Below are 20,146 nucleotides of genomic sequence, written 5' to 3' on the forward strand. Positions count from 1 at the left end.
CTCTGCTTTGACAAGACGTGCCAAGGAAACCGCCTCGCAAAACACGCTGAGGTGGGAAAGTAAAAACGATTTGAGTAAAGGACTTGGCTGTAGTGTGATGACGCACTGCGGAATACGTCAGCAGATTTGATTTGTGTTAATATTATTCTCTCTACGGCAATATGTGGAAGCTTATTTTGCAGAGCCGGACACTACTCTTGGTGTTTACAATCTTCTATGAAGGACTTGGAGGAGGAACCCGCCTTTCAATGCCAAAGACAATTTGCGCGCTGGACTCGTCGTCATTGAAGCCTGGTTCAGGGGCTACTGAGGGAGTCCTGGATTAGGGGGTGTTCGGGTAGCCGGACTATACCTTCAGCCGGACTCCTGGACTATGAAGATACAAGATTGAAGACTTCGTCCCGTGTCCGGATGGTACTTTCCTTGGCGTGGAAGGCAAGCTTGGCGATGCGGATATTCAAGCTTTTCAATCGCATCAACTTTAGCTTTATCGATTTCAATACCTCTTTCAGAAATTTTATGCCCCTGGACTTTCTATATTTTTTCCGATAACTTTCTTCGGGGTATTGGATCTGTTATAGTGCTGAAACACAAACTTTTTGAGAGAGCAGAAAATAGTGGTACATCTTGTGAAGACATGAACCCGCCGGGCAATAATATTTGTACTTCTTTGTATAGATTGTCTCTTTCAACATGCACACACTTTTTTGGGTTTTATTGTTGTCAACTTTGAGTTGCGCATTTTTTATTCTGAACTTCTGCATTCTTTTTTGTATCAACCAAAAAAGTAGAGAAATTCCAGACTACGTCTTTTACCCGTTCTTTTTCATGCACTTTTCTAGTTTTTATGAGTGAACTTCCAAAATTCGGTTTTGATGAAATCATTTTTATCTCATGAATCCCCACATGTCTTTTACGTCTTACATTTTCTTAACTTCAAAACTTGAGGGTGGGTGTACCAAGTTTGGTTTTGGATATGCATGTAGTGCTGAAAATACACTTGCACACACTCTCTGAGAGAGAAAAAAAATAGGAGTGCATCATTTTGTGAAGTAGATAAAACATGAACAGGAAGGGCAATAATTATTGAACTTCTTCGTACTGATTTGTCTCTCGTCAAAATGCATATACTTTTTTCAATAACTTTTTTTATTGAATTCCTTTTTTGTGCAATAAGAAAAATATGATTTTTGAAACCTTTATATGTTTTGTCTCCTTATTTGGCATGTAATACCATCCGAAACAGAAAAAATTGTCTTATCACAACCATTACAACAAGCACACAGAGAGCGCCCGTTTTCCAACTAGAAAACATAAAATTTATAGTTTTCTGGCACAAACTATGAAGTAGATCAGCAAGATATATCCTAGTTTAACTACTGTTTGCAGCACGTACACATGATAGGAATATATAACTTTGCCCACATATGTATGAATTTTTAAGTGTCCAAGTGTAGTGCGAAGACCCCAAAAGGGCAAAATCCAACAAGTTGTTGAACTAAAATTCTGCGGTGCTGAACTTCTAATTAAACTGAAAATGGCTCATACTGTCTTACAAACTCTCCCTTGACCTGAAATCAGTGCTAAACTTGATTGATTAGAAAGGTTTCTACCAAAGCATAACACCAAACATTTTTGTATGTTTCACACACACCAACAGCAGCTAGCAAGGAGCCGCGACGTCAAGCAGGTTCAATGTGCAGTAGCAGCTAACAGGATGGGGGAAGGAGGAGCCCTAGTATAGCTTCAGAAATGTTTTTGTGGAACATCATCAGTGGATGCCCCACTGCAAGAAACAAGGAGAAGTAGTGAACCAAGGAAATACATTGCAAATAAAACACTCAAAGAATTTATTGGAAGAATAAAAAACAGAGGACCACACATACTCGAAACTGATGGAAGTAGTATTCTTGTTCATGGTGGCATTTTAGCAAACACAGGGTATGCGCCCCATATAGATATCTGCACAGAGTCAACACTTAGCTCTTCACGGCCATTGTCGAGTACTACACTGCTCCTCAAGAAGGGCACTACTTCTGTCGGTGGGAACGACACCTATGGGATCACAAGAATCCCTACTACGGTTAGCGGGGCGCGGGGTCGTGAGAAGAGCGGATCCAACAGATAGCACATGGTTCGTTTATCCAGGTTCGGGCCGCGAGGATGCGTAAAACCCTACTCCTGCTTTGGTGGATCGTATATCTGTGTTCTTGAGCTAGCTGTGGGGCGTGAGGAGCTCCAAAAAGCCTAATCCCCCTCCTGGTCACCTCGGGCCTCCTTTTATAGAAAAAGGGGTTGCCACAGTGGCACACGGGAGGTGGAAAGGGTACAATGTTGCGAGGTTATCCCTCGCATTACATGACAAGGCGCATTTAATGCATCTTGCTTAGGTGTCCTTGCTTTATCAGGGACGGGGGAGAGATCTGTCTTGTCCGTCGTCGCTCCTTCTTGTGTCAACACGCGCCCTGGCCAGCGATGCCTGTGATGCCATGTAGGTAGGAAGGCAGCTGAGGTGGCGCAGTGGTGGGTCTTCACGAAGATCTGCATGCCGCCATGCGGGTGCCTGCCCAGCTGGTTGGGTCGGCAGCTGTACGCGTACGGTGGTGGAGGTTTAGTCGGTGTGGGCCTGATGGTGGCCCTGTGGGTGTCCTCGGCAAAAGGCCTTGCCGGGGCCCCGGCAAGGGTCTTGCCGAGGCGCCTGCTGTCATCCCTGGTAAGGCGCTTACCGGGGGTCTTGTGGTCTTCCTCGGCTGGGGTCCCGCCAAGGGTCGTCATCTTCTTAGTGCGTATCTGATCTTGAATGTCTTCACAAAGATCTGCATGCCACCACGGGGATGTCTCCCGAATCCTTGCCCCATGGGGGCAATGGACTCAAGGGTGATTTGCTCCATAGGTGTGGGGCGAGTTGCCGCGGCAAGGGTCTTGCCGGGGTTGCTAAAACTGTCTCCCGGCAAGGATCTTGCCGGGGGAGTCCGCTTCGTCCCCTTTGCTCTTCATGGTCTTGGTCTTTGCGTCGTTCTAGTTCCCTTGAGCTTCGGTCTTACCCTGGCTCACCTCCCTTGCCTTGCTTGGTGCGGTGGTGCCCGTGGCTCATACTGCCCGTGCACAGTTATAGGGGTACAAAAAGTGTACCCCTCTTTTTGTACACCGACAACTTCTCATTCTATAATTACTGAACGTCACAAATACAAATGCCGAACTTCGACTACCATCAACTAATTTTGCCCAATCGAAAATGGTTCTTATATGAAAATTGATGTAGCGGACTCACACACATAACACGCATGCACACAACCATGGCAGAGATAGCCGAAGGGGAAAAGAATACGAGTAGGAGTTCATTGAAAAAAAATCTTGTTCCTTTGTGTCACACGTTTTTCAGTAATGAAACAACCTGCATGGTCCTTTGCCAGCAGACAATAGCATTACCTGAACTTTAACCCCCATCCAATTCAAACTGTAGCCCCCTCGGCACCACGCCCAGCATGCCGGACAGATGCACGCCACACCCTGTCGTCGTCGGTGTTGCATGCCTGTTGGGGCGACACTGCTGCATGTAGCGCTCCATCTGCAGCTTCAACGGCTGAAATGGAAGCTGCGGGGGAAGGAAACAAAGCACCATAAGCTAGCTATAACGAAGGTGAAGAAGTAGCAGCAGGGGCTGCAGGTGCAGGGGGAGGGGTGTACTGCCAGAGAAATTGAGATGGTGGCCTAAGAAACTGACACCATGCTATATCAGAACATGTTATTTGTTATTTTTGAAAGCATCCTTGTTTGTAAAGTCTGGCACTGATCCAGGGAGATGCATCATCATAAAAAATATATAGAGAACTGAATACTTGGGAAAACAAATTGAAGTATCTGCAGGGAGAACTCGACTTGAACCGGTAATACAACCAAACCGTTCATCCCTTTTCATATAGTTTCACACGGATGCAAAGTATACCGATCAAAATGTGTTTTTTTAGTACGCACATGATACTGTAAGCTTCAGATGATGGAATGTTGGTCACAAAAATTTTCTTATAATCTATGAAGAAGCTAAGAAATGAAAAACAGGGGACACTCTGAATGTACTAAACAAATACTGCACATCCTAAACCTTAATCCACATTCATTTCTGAACTTCACCAGTACCCTACAAAATAGGATGAGTTGGTTTCTCATCGTGGCACCGCTAGAAGTCAAGGCGCACAAATATGGAATGGGAGCAGGACACGCCGGCAGTTCTACTACTCCATGCGACAGAGTTCAATCATCTAAGAGGGGAGTTGGAAGCGACAGGAGGAGGAAGGTAAGTGTGTGTTTGGAGAGAAGGTCACTTGTGGACATGAACTTGGCAGGTGGATGACGGGGGAGAGGTGTTGTGCAGCCGTGGACGGAACCAAGCGGACGCAGGGATTCCACCTCGGGGCGGCGTCTCTGTCGCTGCTCCTAGTCTCCACCAAGCAAACGCCGAGGCCGAGTGCTTGCGGGGGTGGCCGTCTGGCCTGGTTGGCTCACACGGGGAAGCTGACGGGGCTGGATCGAGCTGGGCCACGGGAGGAGGCAAATGTGGCAGCCCCGGGAATGTCACGCCCAAGACGCGACCCTATCCTAAAGGAACTCGAAGGTCCCACCAAGGATAGAAGCGCATCTTGAAGACGCTTTTGCAAGGTGGATATCATTACATCAACATTACATAAATAGTGGGGGTACATCCAAGACATACAATGTCACATGAATACAACAATACATCATACATAAGATCAACATCTGACTATGGATGAAACATAAATAGAAACTCAAACGACATCCACCCTGCTAGCCCAGGCTGCCGACCAGGAACCTATCCCTTAATCAAAGAAGAAGCAGAAGAAGAACTCCAACACCAATAAACATCGCTCTCACGGCAAGATCATCGCATAAACTGTACCTGCAACTGGTGTTGTAGTAATCTGTGAGCCATGAGGACACAGTGCTAACTCTTGAGCACTGCGTTGGATTTCGCCGAAGAGGAGAGGATGATGCAGCAAAGTAGCGTAAGTATTTCCCTCAATTTTTGAGAACCAAGGTATCAATCCAGTAGGAGGCTACGCTCGAGTCCCTCATACCTACACAAAAACAATAGCTCCTCGCAACCAATGCGATTATGGGTTGTCAATCCCTTCACGGTCACTTACGAGAGTGAGATCTGATAGAGATGATAGATAATATTTTTGGTATTTTTGGTATAGAGATGCAAAGTGAAAAGTAAAAGGCAAAGTAAAAAAGCAAAGCAATAATAAAGTGATGGAGATTGATATGACGAGAATAGACCCGGGGGCCATAGGTTTCACTAGTGGCTTCTCTCAAGAGCATAAGTATTCTACGGTGGGTGAACAAATTACTATTGAGCAATTGACAAAATTGAGCATAGTGATGAGAATATCTAGGTATGATCTTGCATATAGGCATCATGTCCGAGACAAGTAGACCAACTCCTGCCTGCATCTACTACTATTACTCCACTCATCGACCGCTATCCAGCATGCATCTAGAGTATTAAGTTAAAAACAGAGTAACGCCTTAAGCAAGATGACATGATGTAGAGGGATAGTTTCATGCAATATGATAAAAAACCCATCTTGTTATCCTCGATGGCAACAATACAATACGTGCCTTGCTGCCCCTTTTGTCACTGGGAAAGGACACCTTAAGATTGAACCCAAAGCTAAGCACTTCTCCCATGGCAAGAAAAACCAATCTAGTAGGCCAAACCAAACTGATAGTTCGAAAAGACTTGCAAAGATAACCAATCATACATAAAAGAATTCAGAGAAGATTCAAATATTATTCATAGATAGACTTGATCATTAAGCCACAATTCATCGGTCTCAACAAACACACCGCAAAAAGAAGATTACATCGAATAGATCTCCACGAGAGAGGGGGAGAACATTGTATTGAGATCCAAAAAGAGAGAAGAAGCCATCTAGCTAATAACTATGGACCCGAAGGTCTGAGGTAAACTACTCACACTTCATCGGAGAGGCTATGATGATGTAGAAGCCCTCCGTGATGACGGCCCTCTCCGGCGGAGCTCCAGAACACGCCCCAAGATGGGATCTCGTGGATACAGAAAGTTGCGGCGGTGGAATTAGGTTTTTAGCTCTGTATCTGATCGTTTGGTGGTACGCAGGTATATATAGGAGGAAGGAGTACGTCGGTGGAGCAACAAGGGGCCCACGAGGCAGGGGGCGCGCCCTAGGGGGTGCCCCCCACCCTGGTGACCGCCTCTTTTGTTCCTTGGAGTAGGGCCCAAGTCTCCTTGATCATGTTCGGTCAGAAAATCACATTCCCGAAGGTTTCATTCCGTTTGGACTCCGTTTGATATTCCGTTTCTTCAAAACACTGAAATAGGCAAAAAACAACAATTCTGGGTTGGGCCTTCGGTTAATAGGTTAGTCCCAAAAATAATATAAAAGTGGAAAATAAAGCCCAATATAGTCGAAAACAGTAGATAATATAGCATGGAGCAATCAAAAATTATAGATACGTTGGAGACGTATCACTCAGCAATCCCATTACCATGGGTATCAAGACTAGCAAAGCTTAATGGGAAAGGAAGGGGTAAGGTGGTGAGGTTGCAGCAGCGGCTAAGCAAAATATGGTGGCTAACTTACGAAACAAGAGCGATAAGAGGAGCTTAGCAATCAGTCGTCAACTAGTAATGATCAAGAAGTGATCCTGAACTCCTAATTACGTCAAACATAACCCAAAAACCATGTTCTCCTCTCGGACAACCTCGAAAAGAGACACTCACGGTTACGCACACGGTTGGTGTATTTTAGAAGAGTTTAATTCAAGTTTACTACAACCGAATATTAACAAATTCCAATCTGCCACATAACCGCGGGCACGGCTTTCGAAAGTTCAAACCCTGCAGGGGTGTCCCAACTTAGCCCATGATAAGCTCTGACGATCAACGAAGGATATTCCTTCTTCCGGGAAGACCTGATCAGTCCAGAATCCTGGTTACAAGACATTTCGATAATGGTAAAACAAGACCAGCAATGCCGCCCGATGTGTCGACAATCCCGATAGGAGTCGCACGTATCTCGTTCTCAGGACACACCTGATAAGCGAAGCGTACAGGTACCAACATAACCCAAGTTGCCAAGGGACGGCCCCGCACGGTGCTCTAGTTTGGACCAACACTTAGACAAGCATTCGCCCGGGGGTTTAAAATAAAGATGACCCTCGGGATGTGCGACTCCCAAGGGAAAATGTAATAGGCTGAGGCAAATGGTAAAACCAAGGTTGGGCCTTGCTGGAGGGGTTTTATTCAAAGTGAACTGTCAAGGGGGTCCCATAAATCACCCAACCGCGTTTGGGACGCAAAATCCGGGAACATAATACCGATATGACGGAAACTAGGGCGGCAAGAGTGGAACAAAACACCAGGCAGAAGGCCGAGCCTTCCACCCTTTACCAAGTATATAGATGCATTAATAATATAAGAGATATTGTGATATCCCAACATAAACATAATCCAACATGGAGCAAACTTCATCTTCACCTGCAACTAGCAACGCTATAAGAGGGGCTGAGCAAAAGCGGTAACATAGACAAACAACGGTTTGCTAGGAAGGGTGACAAAGGTTACAGGTTCATGGCAATTTGGGAGGCTTGATAAGCAAGTGGTAGGTAACGTAGCAAAGCGATAGAACGAAGCAACTAGCATAGCAATGATAGTAATGAGATCCAAGGTGACGGTCACCTTGCCTGAAATCCCGCTAGGAAGAAGAATGAGTCCATGAAGAAGATGAAGCCACGAAGACAAACCAAGCGTAGACAAACGAATCCTCATGATCGCAACGAAACAGGAACTATCGAGAAGAAGCACACAACATGGTAAACACACCACACATGAACAAGGCATGATGCTCAACCAAGTATGATGCATGACAAGGCTACATGAAGCTACTCATGGGAAGAGATGATGCATACAAGAGCAACACATCAAAGCAAGTTTAAATGAGGCCGGAAACAACATAGAACAATTCCGGTAAGTCCTCATATGCAAATTTCGAAATTGTTCCTGATCTGAATAAACTTTATGTTCAATTTGTTAAACAGCAAGTTAAGCTGCACCACGATGATCTACACGAAATTCTTGTCAAGTTACATATAAAGTTCACTTAATTCAGAGCTACGACCTAGAAGATATGAGCAAAACAAGTTAAACATGGCATTGATGCAAAATGCATTCAAACATCAAGCACACACCTCAAAACATGGATGCAACAAGGTAACATGAAGCTACACACAAAACTAAGCAAGTTTCATATAGAGCACACTCAAAACGGAGCACCGGTTCAACACATACACTCTATACAAGTCTAAAGGACAAGCTGTCCAAAACAGCAACTAGGCAACTTGCAAGCATCAAAACAACATGCTACAGGATCTCAACATGAAAACAAAAGGCATGGACATGAAGTACAGGTAAAGCATAACAAACATGAACACTGAGCTATATCCAAAAACTACTAGAACATGCTCAAAAGGACATGGCAAGATTGCAAATAATAACAGGTTCAGAGACTTAGAGGAAATCACTGGACATGGCAGAAATAACATCAGGTTACCAAGTTTAGAGCTATCAAACAACATGCTACAGGAACAGATCATAGCAACCATAGCCATGGCATGAATCTACTAATTTCATATAACAAAAGTCCCTTACTAGTCATGAGCCAAAAAAGGCACAGAAGATATGATGGCACCCATGTAAACATAGCAAGTTTCATAAACAGATTCAGACTTAGCAAAAAAACAGAGCATGGCATAAACAGGATTATGGACGCATCTTAGCGAGCTCGATTCACTCATCACAAGGCATTGCATGATAATGTAAGCATAGCATCAGCAAGAAGACATGTTCATGAAGCTAAGCATGGAAAGAACAAGCTCATAGCATGTTTGGATCAGTAACAACAACCATGGCAAAATTGATTAACATGTAAACAATCTGCCAGGAACATTTATAGCAAAAGTAGAGCAAGGTTAAGACATGCTAGAGCACTCCATAAATACAAACAGGGGCATGGATGGATAGAGCATAACCACATGTCCAAAACAACCTTACTGAACATACTCAAAACAGGCATGGATCTCACTGTAGCAACATGAATACATGGCATGAAAATAATAGCAGAACAAAGACTTAGTGACATTCTAAGTCTCTGAAATCAGCAACATCACGGGGGCTACTTTGCAAGCTTGAAACAAACAATACATGGAATATCATGAAGAGAGGATTGCACCACAGCAAAGATGGCATGTTGTAGCTCATAACACATGTAGACTTCATGCTCAAAAGAAAATCACACAAAAAGATGCAAAAATGAAAAATGAGCATGTTCTGTTAATAGACAGTAGACAACATTATATAGCACTCTTGCAATGATGTTTAGGGCATCAAGATTAACTCAAACAAGCATGACCCAATGGAACAAAATGAAGAGCACATCCTGATGAACATTTTGACATATTATATGCATGAAACAGAGTAGAGAGCAATAAGATATGATGCAATGAGCATGGCAATAAAATCTGAGGATTTCAAGGACTTCGTAGAAATCGACCTCTCAGAGCAGATCTAGGGTTCGTCGGCACGGAACCCGAGGACGGCTGGAGCTTTGCTGGAGTGGACGGAGACGGGGGCCGGCGAGCTCGGGGTGGCGGAGGAGCTCGGGATCTGCCAAATCCCGGCGAGGAGGAGGAGGAGGCGGCACCGGATGGCCGGAGCTCGGGCGTGGGGCGGTGGGTTTGGCCGGCGGCGCAGGGCACCGGACGGCGGCGCGTGCTGGCGGGGGCGGCGCGGACGAGCAAGGGCGGCGGCGGCGACTCGGCGATGGGGACAGGAGGAGTCGCAGGGGCTCGGGCGTGGAGCTCCCGCGGTCGGCGGCGGCGACGGTTCGGGCCCCGCGGGCCGGATCTGGGCTTGCGGGCCTGCAGCGGCGCACGGTGGGAAACGACGGCAGCGGGGACACGTGGCGGTGGGGGATTCACCAGGGCGGAGGCGGCAGACATGTGGAGGCGGGGGATTTGCCGGGGCGGAGGCGGCGGACATGTCCGGCGGTGGGGGAATTTGTCCGGGCGCGAGGTGGAAGAGGGCTAGGTTTTGGACTGCGAGATTTTCGGGGAGAGGCACAAATATATAGGTAGAGGGAGCTAGGAGAGTCCAATGGAGTGTGGTTTTCGCCCACACGATCGTGATCGAACGACCGAGAGCATGCGGGGGGGGGGGGGGGTTGGATGGGCTCGAGGGCTATGGTGAAGGGGTGTTGGGCTGCAAAGAGAGAGGGGTTTTGGGCTACGCGGTTAACCGTTGGAGTATCAAACGGACTCCAAATGGCATGGAACTTGACAGGCAGTCTACCGATGGTGTATCAAGGCCACTTGGCAAATCACGGTCCATTCCGAGAATGTTTAACACCCGATCATGAAAGGAGACAAAAGGGGACGCTGGAGGACATAGGAGTGTCGGATTGCAAAACGGACAACGGAGAAAATGCTCGGATCCATGAGACGAACACGTATGCAAAATGAGATGCACATGATGAAATGGCAAGAATGCAAAACGCAAGAAAATGAAATGGCAATGACGGTTAATAACTGGCGGACACCTGGCGCATCAGATCCAGGGCGTTACAACTCTCCTCTACTAATAAGAGATCTCATCCCGAGATCCTAGGAACGAGATGGGGGGAAAGAGGATGAGGTGAAACAAGAACGCAAGAGGGAAAATGAACAAAGTCGAGTGCACTCTAGTAGAAAAGAGGAATGACGATTACAAGGGGAATCAAAAGCTCAACGAACAAGATAGACTCTGAAAGCACTCCGGTAAGAACAAGCTAGAAAAAAGGAATAAGGATGACAGAATTTAGGCAGCACTTCGGCTGAACATTGAAAGAGTTAGAACTGAGATTGACAAGATGGAACTATAGGTGACGAGAGGAACAACACAATGCCTCTGGAAGAATTGAAATAGTTGAATGAAAAGAGCGAAGAAGGAAATGATATCATCCACCACCATTGAGTTTGAAAGCATCCTTAGGAGGAAGGATTGAACGAAGTTTTTGAGAAAATCAACAACGAAAAGAATAAGCTTGTTGTGGACTTATGGAAAACATCTCAAAATTATAAGGTGATAATCGACCACAAGCAGAAAAAGATTGAATAGCTGAGAAGAACGAAGGAATGCAAAAACTCCACTTCAAAAGAATGCGGAGAATTAATTATGCTTCGAGACGCAAGAAGAAAAGATTCTTGAGCTCCTCCAAAAGAATCTTGATGAACACTTGAAGAATGAATTAAATACTGACGAACCACCGTGAAGATCTCCCGTAACAAAAGGATGACGAGATAAAACTGAAGGATGAAAAGGGTAAGATTAAAGCCTTGCGATGATTTGGATGGAGCTTCGTGACGGAACAAGCGAGAAGCTTGGAACTTCGGAAAACAAAAGACTAACAACTTAGAAACGAGAAATTATTCAACATGAGCAATCTCCGAAGAAAAGAATTAATCAACTTGACCACGATGAAAAGAAAATAAGAATTATGTTATGATTATCCTTCATCAATTAAATTGGTGAGAAGCAATGGATTGCATAAAACTTATTCGCATTGGGAAAGATTAAGGGGGGATGTAGCAAAAAACTTGAGAAAGTGTTCGTGAACCACTGGTAGGATTGGAAAGAACGAATGAATTGATATGATAAGAACGGAAAAGGAATCTTCAACGAACCACCGTAAAATTCAAAATTGAATGACGAAAGAGAATGCATCACTGGTAAGAGTCGAAAAACGAACGAAGAAACTTGAGTCAATCCAGAAGAACCAGAACGAAGAGATCACAAGCTAATTTAAGGAATGTTTGAATGAGGCACCAGTACAGCTACGGGAACGAACGAGGCTGAAAACTTGCAACAAAGAAATGTTATGAAATGGAGGCCTCCGGATAGATGAAACGGAAAAAACTCCTAAAATACTCCGGATGTGTACGAAAAAAATCGCACGATCCGAACAATTTGAGAGGATAACATGAAGTAGAACCACGAATCTCCGGGAGAACGGACAGGATTTAGGGAAACCTCTACTTTGGTCTTCAAATGTTGAGAATGACGACGATAAACAACACCAAAATTGTTGAGATACTCCGGGAGAATGAAAAGGGGAAATATTGACCCGAACATGAAAGAATTTGAAAACGATCTTAGAGAAGGCATATGACTGATGAAATTCATACTTACGTCAACCTTCGAACAGAATTTGAGAATAGCTCCGGAAAATCAGAAGAGTCAGGTAAGATCCTAGGAAAAGACCTGTGGGTTAGGGCCCACTGAAAAGAAAACACAGTCGGCAAGGATTGTTGAATGATGCACCGGAACGATTTAAAGACTCGAATGAGGTGACAACCTCGAAATAATAGATTGCAAACATTAATCTTCTGAGATTTATTCTTCACTCTGGAATGATAGAATGGCGAGAGGCGAACGGGCAAAGGGAAATATTTGAGCTGAGGGAAAGAATACGATCGACAACGAAAAAACTTGAATTTGGATCCACCGGAAAGAAAATGCGACGAACAATGATGAACTAGATGAGACTTCACCAGTTGAGACAACTAAGGAAAGACTGAAGAGGCTCCGCACAAATGAAATTGATGCTCGAATAGAGGCTCAGACTCCTGGAATAAAAGGGGTGGGAGGGCAGAAAAAAAACAAGGCAACTTGGAATGGGGAATCGACGAATAAGTTGAAGAGAAAACACCTATTGAAATAATTTAGGGAAGAATGCAAAGACATCACACGAGTAGGATGGATACTCGATTACAGACTCCGGTCCGAGAAGAAAAAGGGTGGGCGGGTGGGAAAAAGAAAGACAACTTCGGATGGGGAAGACAACGTTGATTGAAAAGAGCTGAGGATTGATCTCCCAAAAGACAAAGAGGGTCGAATCAACTTGACGAGAAACGCACCGGACAAAAGGGGATGGACAACGAACGGAAACTAACCGCGTGATCCTGAAGAAAAAATATGAAGGGGAAGAGGAGTAGTTCAAAATACCTACGTCAAGATTTCTCACCAGAGCGACGAAGGGGCTGAGGAGTAAAAAGAATTCCTACTCTCCGATATAACTATACTCCGAAAAAGATTTCTTCTAGACTCGACATAGGCCAAACTACACAATCAATCAAGGGGGCTCCTAGGGTCGGTCGAGGCTCTGATACCAACTTGTCACGCCCAAGATGCGACCCTATCCTAAAGGAACTCGAAGGTCCCACCAAGGATAGAAGCGCATCTTGAAGACGCTTTTGCAAGGTGAATATCATTACATCAACATTACATAAATAGTGGGTGTACATCCAAGAGATACAATGTCACATGAATACAACAATACATCATACATAAGATCAACATCCGACTACGGATGAAACATAAACTGAAACTCGAACGACATCCACCCTGCTAGCCCAGGCTGCCGACCAGGAACCTATCCCTCAATCGAAGAAGAAGGAGAAGAAGAACTCCAACACCAATAAACATCGCTCTCACGGCAAGATCATCGCATAAACTGTACCTGCAACTGGTGTTGTACTAATTTATGAGCCACGAGGACTCAGCAATCCCATTACCATGGTGTGACGCCCTCGATCCAATCGTACTATAATCATGCACGCAAATGTGTACGATCAAGATCAGGGACTCATGGGAAGATATCACAACACAACTCTAAAACATAAATAAGTCATACAAGCATCATAATACAAGCCAGGGGCCTCGAGGGCTCGAATACAAGTGCTCGATCATAGACGAGTCAAGGGAAGCAACAATATCTGAGTACAGACATAAGTTAAACAAGTTGCCATAAGATGGCTAGCACAAACGGGGATATAGATCGAACGAGGCGCAGGCCTCCTGCTTGGGATCCTCCTAACTACTCCTGGTCGTCGTCAGTGGGCTGCACGTAGTAGTAGGCACCTCCAGAGTAGTAGGAGTCGTTGTCGAAGGTGGCGTCTGGATCCTGGGCTCCATCGTCTGGTCGCAGCAATCGGGTAGAGAAATGGGGAAAAGGGGGAACAAGGCAACCGTGAGTACTCATCCAAAGTACTCGCAAGCAAGGAGCTACACTACATATGCATGGATATATTCGTAAAGGGCCATATCAGTGGACTGAACTACAGAATGCCGGAATAAGAGGGGGATAGCTAATCCTGTCGAAGACTACGCTTCTGGCAGCCTCCGTCTTGCAGCATGTAGAAGAGAGTAGACTGAAGTCCTCGAAGTAGCATAGCAGAGCATAATCCTACCCGGCGATCCCCTCCACGTCGCCCTGTTAGAGAGCGATCACCGGGTTGTATCTGGCACTTGGAAGGTTGTGTTTTATTAAGTATCCGGTTCTAGTTGTCATAAGGTCAAGGTACAACTCCGGGTCGCCTGTTACCGTGGACACGGCTATTCGAATAGATCAACTTCCCTGCAGGGGTGCACCACATTACCCGACATGCTCGATCCCTCTCGCCAGGTACACTTTCCTGGGTCATGTCCGGCCTCGGGAGATCAACACGTCGCAGCCCCACCTAGGCTCAACAGAGAGGTCAGCACGCCGGTCTAAACCTAAGCGCACAGGGGTCTGGGCCCATCGCCCTTAGCACACCTGCACGTTGCGTACGTGGCCGGAAGTAGATCTAGCCCCCTTAATACAAGCGCGAGCTTACGATCCAATGCGGCGCACGGCGCTCAGTCGCTGACATCAAAAAGAGCTTCGGCTGATACCACGACGCCGGTTGCCCATATCTTGTCCCACGTGGCGGTTAGTGCGTATAAGGTCAACGACCCAACTCAGATCAAATACCAAGATCTCGTTAAGCGTGTTAAGTATCCGTGAACGCCGAACAGGGCCAGGCCCACCTCTCTCCTAGGTGGCCTCAACCTGCCCTGTCGCTCCGCCACAAAGATCCACTCGTGGGTACTCCTACGAGCCGACCCGTGTGACACTCCAAATTTTTATTTGGTTTTCAGCAAAAACTTTGTGGTTTTTGAAAAGAGGCCATTTAAAATTTTCCAGAAAACCTTCCTCTTAAAAACTTCTTTGGCAAGGATTTTTATTTTTGTATCTTCTTCAAACTATGGTGTTTGATCATTTAAAACTCTTTCTCTGATGGTTCCCTTCTCAAAATATATTTTTGGAAATTATTCTTTTTCTTATAAAAAGAACTCTGTGAATTTTGAGGTTTTTCTTATCTTGAAAACCACCCATGGTTTTACCATGTCCCCTATAGTAAATCTTCTCAAAATCCCTCCCTCCACCTTTGAACAATGTAAATTCTCTGGCTCAACAAGTCCAAACAAGTTTTGGATTTTATTTCAATTATTTTATCTCTCAAATCATATCTGCCAATTATTTTGAGCTTAAGTGATTTTCAAAGCAAGTACCACATTGCCTTTGAGTTTTTATCCCAAACCAACTCCCCTGGATAGTCCTTAGTACCCACAACCTAGAACCATCTTGATCCACTATTCTTCTTTTCAAAAATTTCAAATTTCACTCACTGCAAGTTTGGACCAGATTTGACAAATTTGGTGAAATTCATATTTACACTTCTCCAAATATTCCACCAAAATTCAGGCAGCCTCCTGGTGCAATGAGAGGCCACCCCACCAAGTTTCAGCTCAAGGAAAAATCCCTAGATGCCAAAATCATTTCGTCGAACACTTGGCCGGCACTGTTTCCGTAGACTTTCAGAAAAATTCCGATTTTCAGAATTCAGTCGATGTCGTTTTTCGTCAGTGACTTGTCATCCATCACCAGTGCCCCTGGCGCGTTGCGCACGGCCTCTCCTCCCTGGCCAGAGCACCGCACGCCGCCTTGGACGGGCACAGGTGTCGGTGGCGACGAGCCTCGCTGGCGTTGGAAGCTTCTGCGGTGGCTGCACCTCCCGTGGCGGCCAGTGAGGGCCCGAGCCCGCTCGCCACGCCACCCGGCGCCGCCCAACGTCCCCTGGCTCTCTGCGTGTCCCTGCCATGCCAGCGCACGCCCGTGGCACCGTCGCCGTCGCCCGGCAAGCACGGAACGTGCTCCCTGCCGCCGACGGGCCTGCGCCGCCCCGTTCCGTCGAGCTCGCCCAAAGCACCCTAATCCAAGCTTGGTTAGCACCTAAATGGAACCACTGGACCTCCACGCTAACGCCAAACTCCCTAAACTCCCCGACCAAGCTCTGCGCCGCCGTAACCTTCGCCGGAGATCCCCGTTCACGGCCACCGCCTCGGATCACCTATAAAAAGGGGCCCCGAGCTCGCCCTCGGGCACACACCTTCACTGCACCTCTCCAGGACCCTGCCAAGCCACCAGGAGGACCTCGAGGAGGTCTCCTCATCCAACTCCGGCCGCCCCGATCCGCCTCGGCCACCAGCTCGATTCGCTCCGGTGAGGCCGTCCCCGGCGCCCAAATCTCGTCTATAGCCTCCTCTATCACCCAGTAAACTAACCCCAGCGTCAATTTGGCCTTCGCAGCTCTCTCCGACGAGGCCCTCGACCACCCGAACCGCCGTCCGCCGGAGCAAGGCTCGCCGTCGACGTGGTACTGGCCGGCGACCACCACCACCACCAACCGACGCGGAATGGCGCCCTGAACACGGAGGTACTCTCCGATCTCCCTGCCTCGCCGTGGATCGCCGCCGGCGACCACCGCGGCTCTCGGGCACCGTCGAACTCTGCCGCCCCGTTTGAATATTCAAACCTGACGGGCGGGACCCGCCTGTCAGCCTCTCTGTCCTTTCTAAGCGAAACGTTTTCTGAAAACGTCTTCTGCCAAATGTGTTATCCCGCTGGGCCGGCGCATTCTTATTCGAGTCGTTTTCTGTTTTTGTAAGCTAGCCCCTGGGAACTATCTGTTTCATTACAGATGAGTCCCTGGACTAAAACCCTTATAACTTTTTAACAGAAAAGTATTTTTGATTGATTCTTTTTCTGTTTTCCTTAAAATTTTGTCTAGTTTTTTATCAGATTTTTTTGAAAAAAATTTGGAGAATTTTTTGTGCACCTCACGATATTCACGATAGCGTGTATATTTTCTTTATGCCATAGATACCGAAGGAGGTGACGGGACCGCAAACTTCACCGAGCTAGGCTCCGACTGCTCTGAACCAGGCAAGCATGTTTGAACTTTTGATATGATGATTGTTTTGGCATGTTTGCATTAAGTAGTTTCATGGAATGTTGATGAGTATACCGATAAATGTCATGTTACATGCAACGATGAGGCAAGTGAGTTTCGAAAATCCATAAGTGGATGGATGTGAGTATGCATGGCCATGTGTTGGCATGAGGATGGGTAAGATTGCAGTGTTGTAGCATGCCAGTCTTATGCCAGGCTATATGACTTCAGTGTCAACCCGTATCAGTCCGGTTCCTTCCATTCTTCCTTCCCTATACTACCACATGTTTTCCGCAAGGAATATGGCTTAGTAAGTTGCAAACCGCTTTCCTGGTACACACCAAAAAGGAGAGGCTGTGATGATGGTTCCATGGCCCTGGATTAAAGCCAGTCATCCGGTCAGGGGGCATGGGTGTTTCCGGTTGGGACCGAGAGGGGGGCACCCCTTAGAGCGCGCGTATATAAATTTGATCCCATGCTATTCGAGATTGTGATCTCCCCGTCTCAAAAGTTTTTCTTGGACGATGTCTAGGGTGATTCCTAGCATCGAGAGGTAGGATGGGTGTGTACTGGTTAGCTGTGTTTTCTTCCGAAATACCGTAAACGGAACTAGTCCTTCGTGACTACGGAAATCCGTTGGCTGTGGGAAATTTTTTGTACAAACTCTGCAGAGTCATATATTCCTTGAATCATCTATTCCATGTCCAAGTTCAGTATTATCTTATCCTGACAAGTGCCAGTTTTGATGACAGAGACTCCGGTGAATCACATGAGTGCTAAGTCCGGTTAAATGATTATTCCTGTGGATGGGCTAACCTGTTTATTTTCATGGATTGAATGTTTATTATGAGTATTATTTACTTGTGAATAAAAGCCCTTTCTGCGATGTCGCTCAGACGTCCGACTGTGGCATTTCTTTTAAAGCCCTTTATGTGGCGTCCCTCAGACGCCCGACTGCGACATTTCTTTTAAAGTCCTTTATGTGGCGTCGCTCAGACGCCCGACTGTGGCATTTCTTTTAAAGCCCTGTATGTGGCGTCGCCCAGACGCCCGACTGTGGCATTTCTTTTAAAGCCCTTTACGTGGTGTCGCCTAGACGCCCGACTGCAGCGTGCTTTATTCATTTATCTTCCTATCGAGGTGTCGTTTCAGACACCCGATTGGGTTTACAGTTATTTTGTTGGGTTTTCAAGCGGACTACCGCCGACCCCCTTTTTACCTGTCTTGTTTTTACGAATTAATGTGCCATTGTTAAAATTAATCATGACGCATCCATGCATGCATTTGTTATATCTTACGACCGAACTGTCTTGCGAGTACTTTCAAAGTACTCACCTGTCTTGTTGATTTGGCCAGATGCTGACGAAGGCGATCTCATGGATGAAGAATTTGATAGCGAGTCCGACGCCTAGAGGAATCCCAGTCAGTCTCGTGCGACCCTGGATTTGGTCACTGTATTATATCCGCTTCCGCTACCAAATAAATTCATCGAGCCTCACCTCGACGCTCGATGAGATGCCAGTTTTAGAGTCATGTATCACACTCCCCGCTGTGTTTTTCCACCACCACCCTATCCTCGAGTCACTAGTATGCCTCCACACCACTGTGTCATGTCCGCCATTATGTATAATTATTGGCGTGCTTGTAATAATTTGGTTAAGCAACCGTAGCTCGACCCTGTAATATATTCTATGCTACTGGCTTATTGTATCAAGAATTTGTCTACCGGTAAGGGGGATTTTTCTCATACTGGACTCAAAAGATTGGTTTCTCAATAAACATTTTTATTGGAAAACCGGTCATGACAAGCTTGGTACCAGAGCCAGGCTGACTGTAGGAAGCCACTAGGTGCGATCGCTAATTGGTTATTAGCATGATAGAGCCAATTTATATTTTCTTGCAATTGTAGTCATTTTCTGACAGTCAGCATAAATTTATGATCTGACCATGCAGAATTTTTGCCTACTTTTGTAGATGGTCGAAAACAGCTGCGAGTCTCAGCAGACCTTCGCCAACGTGCCCGATGGGTTCGTCAAGCTTCTTTCCTTCATTGTTCAGGTCGCGATGGGGCCATCTGTGCGCCCAGTCTTCACACTCTGCCAGCACCGAGTCAATGACAGTCTGACCATGCACCAGGCCGTGGTGCAGTTCAAGGGAGGGCGTGGTGAGTTACGCCGCTTCCGGTTCTTGGGAAGAGCCATGCCTACGGAGAGGCATGCTATGCAGATGGCAGCCCGCGAGGCGATAGCTCGTCTCAGGGATGTCCTCCCCGTGATGAAGACTCGTCGTTACCGTTATCTTCCATGCCATGTGCCTTACACCTGTCACTATGCATTCTCCTGCCCCAGAGGAGAACGAGACGAGGCTTTTGAGATGCTTATTGAGTATCTCCGGGCCCTGGAGGCAGCGTTCGACAACCTGGTGGACGACTTCGTGGCTGCCCGCATGGACTCAAACCATGGCTGTGCCACCAACAGGAGGGAGCTCCTACCCACCGCACCGCCACTGACTTTTGTCTCGTCCTCAGCATCTTATGCACCTACTCGTCGCCTGCCTTCTACCGAAGAATTCAACCAAGTCATTGCGCCCACTCCAGCACGTACTGCACCACCCTGCGCGCCCACTCCTGTTCGTGTTGTTCCGCCCCTGGCACCCGCTCCATCTACTCGGCGCAACACTACATGTATGGAGCCTATTAGCGAGGAGGAAGTCGAGTCCCCAGCCTCGCTACGCCTCACCCTCGGCAGGGCAAAGGAGATCGTCAACATCTCCGCCTGAGTACGCTTAGCCGCCATGCAATGTACCGCTTTGTATGATATGTTTATATGTACCTAGGTTGTGAGAAGTAGCCTGTTTGCGCATCATGTAGGATCTGGAGGAGTGCACTAGCCTAAATAACATGTCAGGATTATGTACGCATATCCTGAGTGATGTATTGTATAATTACCACCTGCGT

The sequence above is a fragment of the Triticum urartu genome, chromosome 6A (assembly GCF_056163025.1).
Source record: "Triticum urartu cultivar PI428250 chromosome 6A, HENAU_Tu73, whole genome shotgun sequence".
In the NCBI taxonomy this organism is placed as follows: Eukaryota; Viridiplantae; Streptophyta; class Magnoliopsida; order Poales; family Poaceae; genus Triticum; species Triticum urartu.